Genomic DNA, 6,465 nt, shown 5'->3' with positions numbered 1-6,465 from the left:
AGTGTGTGTGTGTGTGTGTGTGTGTGTGTGTGTGTGTGTGTGTGTGTGTGTGTGTGTGTGTGTGTGTGTGTGTGTGTGTGTGTGTGTGTGTGTGTGTGTGTGTGTGTGTGTGTGTGTGTGTGTGTGTGTGTGTGTGTGTGTGTGTGTGACGTGAACGGGTTGTGACAGTACGGTGTACGTGGCTAAAAACTCTGCAGGTTCCTGGCAGCACCCCTCCATCTCCCCTGGCACACGCATGTGCACGCGCGCACACACACACACACACACACACACACACGCGCACACACACACACACACCCATCTGCCCACCGGATTTTAGCCGCACTCCAAGGGCCGTGGCTTCCTCTGTGTGACGGTCGTCCGTGACTTGGCTTTCCAGCCCCCCCTCCCCCCCCCACACACACACACACACACATGAACACACACACACACAAAAAACACACACACACAGTCTGTGATTCTCCAACTCTACTTCCCCGGCGACTCATATCTCCCTCCCCCATACACATACACACTTACACACACAGACACACACACACATACACACACACACACACACACACACACACACACACACACACACACACACACACACACACACACACACACACACACACACACACACACACATACACACACACACACACACACACGGTTGTCCATCCCTTGCGACCCAACACCACCACTCACCCCATCCATGACTTGGCCAAGACCTCCCTCCCTGCTCAGGAACTATTTATACAGGACAAACAGCTGTTGGGCCCACAGGGTCTCTGCCTACACAGCAAATTGATGCTGGCAAGGGCCATGGAGGTATCACTTCCCCTTTTTTGGCCGGAGGTGTCAATTTTGTTTTATTTTCTTTGCACACGTAGGATACAAAATTATATGCACCTCCAGATATTCGTGTAGATCTACTTATTTCAGTTTTTGCACTTAAAAGGGTACAAGGTGCAGTGTCGGTCTTTGATGATTCTGTTTTGTACCTGAGATGTTTTAATTATGAACATATTAAGTACAGTTTTCTTTTCAATTACTTACGCACATTTTCAAATTTGCTATTTAATTTTCTAAAACTCTGCAGACGAATAAGACTACTACTCACACAAAATGCAAAACAGGTTTTCACACCACCAAAATGAAATAAAGTCTTCAAAACCTTAACATATTTGAAAAGAATGCAAGATACAGTAATTGTGTGTATGGATTTGCAAAAAGTATCATGGGTGAGAATTTGTGGATTCTCACTACATGGAGAGGTAGTTGTGTACTATGAGTGTTCTGCTTTAGAATAATATCATATATACTGTCTGTTACATTATATTTCTTGCACATTACTGGACATTATATTTTACACAGTAAAATCCAACCATGTTAATTCAACTCTTAGAGATTATGTTTGGTTCCAGAGTAGTTTCTAAGTGTTTAATTAACACTGTGATGTTTTACTGTATAGTAGGCCTACTTCCATTTCTCTCTGTGTTGTACAACTACTTCAACTACGCTGATTCAATTTCCATGTGCGTACTCATCTGTTGCTGTAAAGGTAACACACACACACACACACACACACACACACACACACACACACACACACACACACACACACACACACACACACACACACACACACACACACACACACACACACACACACACACACACACACACACACACACACACACACACACACACACACACACACACACACACGTCTGTCCGCCAAATACTGTAAATCCTGTAGTCTTCCTCTATGAGCAGGTTAGGCAGAGTGTATTCTCCCCTCTCTACATGGACCAACCTTGCCAAGCTGTGAGCTAAAGTGGGCACTGGCTTTGCAAACGCACTGGACCTGAAGGATTCACTTCAGAGCAGCCGTTGCGGTTAAGGCCGCCTCTGACAAATGGGTCCGTTGTCCTGGGCCCAGGAAGAGAGGAGGGCCCAGAATTTGGTCCTCAGTTCATTGTATCTATTGGAAGGGCTGGCCCTTTTAGATGATTGTGTCCAGGCCTAAGTGAAAGCTGTTAGTGACCCTGAGCATGGTACCCAAGACTGGGCTCTATGCCCACCAAGGTAAGCGCCAGGTGATGATACAAAAAAATCCCACAGACAAAACCTGGCACCAGGTTGCAGACACGCGTACACAGACACACAGCTGACTCCTATTTTTACAGTAAGGTGTGCACCAGTCATGGCATGGCACGGCACGGCACGTGTGAAATATCCACAGGATGTTTTTTTTATGGCACCAGTATTCCACCACTGAATGCCTGTGATGCAAAAACAACAAGAGCAGTCAGAGATGGCCACCTGTCCCCCTGCCCAATGCTAGGTGCACGTGACAGTGGCCTCGTTTACATGAGACATTTAATACAGAATTGACTCACTTTAATTCTGAATTACTGTAAGCTTAATTCCGCTTTGAAAACGTCATGTCAACACGTTACAATTCGGAATTAAGTGAAAGATCAAAGGAAATTCGAGGGAACTATTTTATTCTGAATTATTAATCCGGAATTAAAAATGTCATGTTAACGTAGCCAGTGGGTGTTTGACGCCATAACCTGGTATCATTGCCATACCTGGCCCAACCTCCTTTGAGCATGACCATGTACAAAACATGTGACAAAACAAAGCATGGCACTATGTTGCACACACAAAAGTGTGTGTGAACAGGGGTGCAGTTAAAAAAAAAGTTTCAAACAGGAAAACAATTGTCTGCCTCCACCATACAGTATCAAGGTCCTCCATGGGTCCGTCTGGTGTTCCATTCTATAGCACTCAGCAGCTCAGAATGAAATAACCACAGCAGATATTGTGTACATTATACCCGTGTTTTTATGATATTGCATTGTGCTCCATTGAATTGCTACAAGAACTTTCTGATAGGCCATTCACACCCAGAACTATAACCACAACAGCAACGTTTTTGGCCAATCAGAATTCATTAGGATGTCTCTTAAGATTCGTTTTATTATTGACACTTATGATGGGGGAAGGGACATTCAAATATTGCGTCTCAGTGTTGAAAGTTGTATCTTTATAGTTGTTGTTATCCGGGATCAGACAGTACACAAGCTGCCACAAATTTGATACAACTGGCTCAGTAGTAAAGCAGATTCAGGTAACCTTGAGGTGGTCGTAAATCATTGAATAGAATGACACCTGTGGGCTATCTATCAGCAGGTTTCCCACTTCCTATAGCCTAGGTTAACTTAGCCAGGTTTATCACTTAACCATGTTATCCCACCAATAATTACTCAGTGAAGTCATCTATGTTGGAAGGGTGTTTTACTTCTTATTTCTGACACCTCTCTTGTTATCGTTACAACTCCTTGGTGTGAATAGTCTGGGAAGAGTTCTACTCCTGATCATTAACATACAGTGTGTTACCGCTGATTATAAACATATTATGTTACAGAACAGACTGGACGTCATGCATTACATAACATTACGATGACAAAACAGAGACACATTGAACAGCTGGGCGGTCAGGCATTATTAACACAAATGAACGTAGACCTGCAGTACATTAACATTTTAGACAATCCTTAGCACATCCTTTCACAGTCACTCTCCTGCCAGATAAAAGCATGATTAATAACAATAAACTACTAAGGCATTAAATAGGCCTAGTATTGCTAAGCCCCCCACATTTGGGCTTGTATGCCCACCCACGGGTACCCCGGTTTGAGTCCGGCCGGGGTCATTTCCCGATCCTCCCCTGTCTCTCTGTCCCATTCGCTTCCTGTCACCATCTTCGACTGTCCTGTCAAAATAAAGGCATAAAAGCCCTTAAAAATAATAATAAAACAATAGGCCTAGTATTTGGAATAGTGTTTTTTTTGTATTATGTGGCTAAATACCTTATCTAATTTTATGTATAGCTTAAACAATTCTATTTTCTTAATTCTGGAAGCTGGCATTTCAGAGAGGAATTATGCTTAATGTATTTCCAAAATTTAAATGCATTTACAATGTAAATATGTTAAGAAATAAACAAGAAAGTGACAGCAATTACATGTACAGTATACTGTATGTTCATTATACTTTCAGTACATGCATACATTGGTGTTCTGCAGATACGGCACAATCATAAGATACTATAATTTCTCTCTGTCTCTCTCTATTTATCTTGCTCTCACACTCTCTCTCGCTCAGACACGCACTACACCGCATTCCACATTATTACGCAAATTACATTTCCCCAAATAATCAATATGTATGACAGTCATCATAATTTTCAAGTCATCAGCCATTAGAGTACAATTAAAAAGTTTTTGAATGAACAGAGCATTTGGGGAATTCTAGGTTTTTTTTATTATTTTAAAAAATGCTGTTATCATTGGAAGGTTCATTCAAAAACATTTTAATTGTACTCTAATGGCTGATGACTTGAAAATTATGACGACTGTCATATATATTAATTATTTGGGGAAATGCATAATAATGTGGAATGCAGTGTAACGCACACATACGCACACACGTGCGTGCGCGCGCACGCACGCACGCACGCACACACACACACACACACACACACACACACACACACACACACACACACACACACACACACACACACACACACACACACACACACACACACACACACACACGCACAGACTTAAAATACAATACATTGACTAGAGTTGCTATAAAATCCTTCCTGTGTTCTTTACTTTCGTTATATTTCTCAAGCTAAGCTGAACGCAAAGGAAGCAGCTCACAGTCTTCAAAACACATTCAGACTGACATCAGTATGGAAAATGAACAGGAAAACAATAAAATAATCAGAAAAATAATCAGAAAATATATGGCCCTCCTCTCTGTTCTGGAGTGAGTAGGCTACTGGATGTGTACATAAAATCACTCTCTGTCTTCAGCAACACATTGACTTTACGGTCCTTTTGTCTTGTCTAAATGTGGCAACATGTTACTACGTAAACTTAAATCATGTGGACATTAACCCTGCATGTAACCTTACATTCAGTCGGCCTAAATAAAGTAACATGTTTTTACAGATTGTTACATTGTACTTTGTGATGCATTGTGTAAGTCAGGGGTGTCAAACATACGGCCCGCGGGCCGCATCCGGCCCGCGGGAGGGTTCTATCTGGCCCGGATGTAAAAAAAAAAAAAAAGAAAAAAATTTTTTTTTTTTTTTTTTTTTTTTAATTTTTTTTTTTTTTTTTTTTTTTAAATTAAATAACCGAAATGCGCAATTACGGCCCTCGGGGCAAAATCGAAACCTGCATGACATTAACCCAGGGGTGTCAAACTCATTTTGGTCCGGGGGCCGCATACAACCCATGTGGACCTCAAGCGGGCCGCATTAGTAACATCATCGCAAAAAAAAAAAAAAAAAACGTAAAGCAGAGGATTAGTGTTCAGTACTATCACGTTTTAAGTGTGTTGAATATGTAGAAAGCAATGCAATACTGATAATCCTATGCAAAATTTCCTTGACTTCATTCATTCATTGGCAACCGGCAATTAATTAAAGATTGGACAGTTCAATTTGGCAGGGGGTCTGGGGGTTTACCCCTAGAAAATTTTGTATTTCTTATATGTAATTTCCTGCATTTTCACGCATTCTAACATCCCGTTTCCAGTTTGAGCTTAATAGGAACCAATACAAATCCTATTATATTTATTATTTAATTACAACCAATACCAATACAATACGAATAAGAAGTATTAACATTTTATCTCTATATATGAGGTCTATAATATATGAGCTTTATGAAATGCCTGTTACAGTACAAATTCACTATTTATAATAGAAGTGTGAGGTGCACTTTACTACATATATACCAGGGGCGGAGTGGCCCACCTTTTCCCACCGGGAGAATTTTCCCCTTGGCGGCCCTCTTTAAAAAAACAAACAAACAAACAAACAAACAAAAAAAAGCGAACAACATGGTTTCCTAACCAAAAAGACAAAAGCCACGAAATCTGCAGTCGTACTACATGTGAACATTAGTGTAGTCAAAATATCAACCTGAATTGGAGAATTTAGCCTACACCTTGATGAAATGCACAGCCAGTGGTGTAGTCTAGGCTATGTAAAACGCAGGTATACGCACCCATTTCAAAATGTCAGGGATTGCAGTATACCCACTTAAAATGGATTGATCCATTATTTACAATAGCACAAATGTATACAGTACACATAAAAAATGCTCAAATATACAGTATACCCACTTCAAAAAGTAGACTACACCACTGGAGCCATCATCACAGTCCAAAGCATTCATAGGCCTACTAGGTTAGGCTACATCACGCTACTGTTCCATGCAAATGTGCACTCCACTGTCATTTTGACAGTTTGAAGGAAGACGGATGAGCATGGGCACAAAGTTTTGAGTGTGGGGATTTTTAGAAGAGTAGGCTTACAAAATATAGTATAGTAGCCTATAGTTTACAAAAAGTCTGTCTACATTGTGCAATAAACCCACCATGCAG

Source organism: Engraulis encrasicolus, chromosome 21 (assembly GCF_034702125.1).
Source record: "Engraulis encrasicolus isolate BLACKSEA-1 chromosome 21, IST_EnEncr_1.0, whole genome shotgun sequence".
Lineage (NCBI taxonomy): Eukaryota > Metazoa > Chordata > Actinopteri > Clupeiformes > Engraulidae > Engraulis > Engraulis encrasicolus.
Note: the sequence above shows the minus strand (reverse complement) of the source record.